The following is a 491-nucleotide window of genomic DNA, read 5'->3' on the forward strand; positions in this document are numbered from 1 at the left end:
TTTACAATGAAAATTTTTTTTTCTCTCTCCATTAAAAAATTTTTTTTCATTCAGATAATAAAAAAAAATCTAAAATAAAAAATAACATGTCTTTTTGGGAAAATTTAATTATATTACTGATTTTAATCCATCTAAAAAAAAAACTGCTGAATCTTTCAAGAAAAAGAAAACCAAAATTTTAAAAAACCCATAAATCATGCCTCCCTTTAAAAAATTTGACGTTGAACTGGGGGGGTTTTTTGGGGTTTGGGCTAAAAATTTTCTTTGCATGCTTAGAAGTTTGTTTCTTCATCCCTTGAGAGGGAAAAACACAAGAGCTCTTGTTAACCTACCCTGTCACGAATTAAAAAATTGGTTTCCCAAAACTTTCCCAAATTTTTGTCCCAAAAGGGCAGAGAAGGCAAAGTTTTGTTTGGGGTTTGTAAAATTTACAGCTTCGGGCTAGAGTCAGGATCTGCAACTTTACTATGTCCTCCTGTGTTGATGGAAAT

General features: G+C 31.2%; 1 pseudogene; it reads right to left on the reverse strand.

The window, feature by feature from the left end:
* LOC119588934 overlaps window positions 1-491 on the reverse strand; it is an 8280-nt pseudogene that overhangs the window by 1368 nt on the left and 6421 nt on the right.

This window comes from Penaeus monodon, chromosome 24 (genome assembly GCF_015228065.2).
Source record: "Penaeus monodon isolate SGIC_2016 chromosome 24, NSTDA_Pmon_1, whole genome shotgun sequence".
NCBI classification, from domain to species: Eukaryota; Metazoa; Arthropoda; class Malacostraca; order Decapoda; family Penaeidae; genus Penaeus; species Penaeus monodon.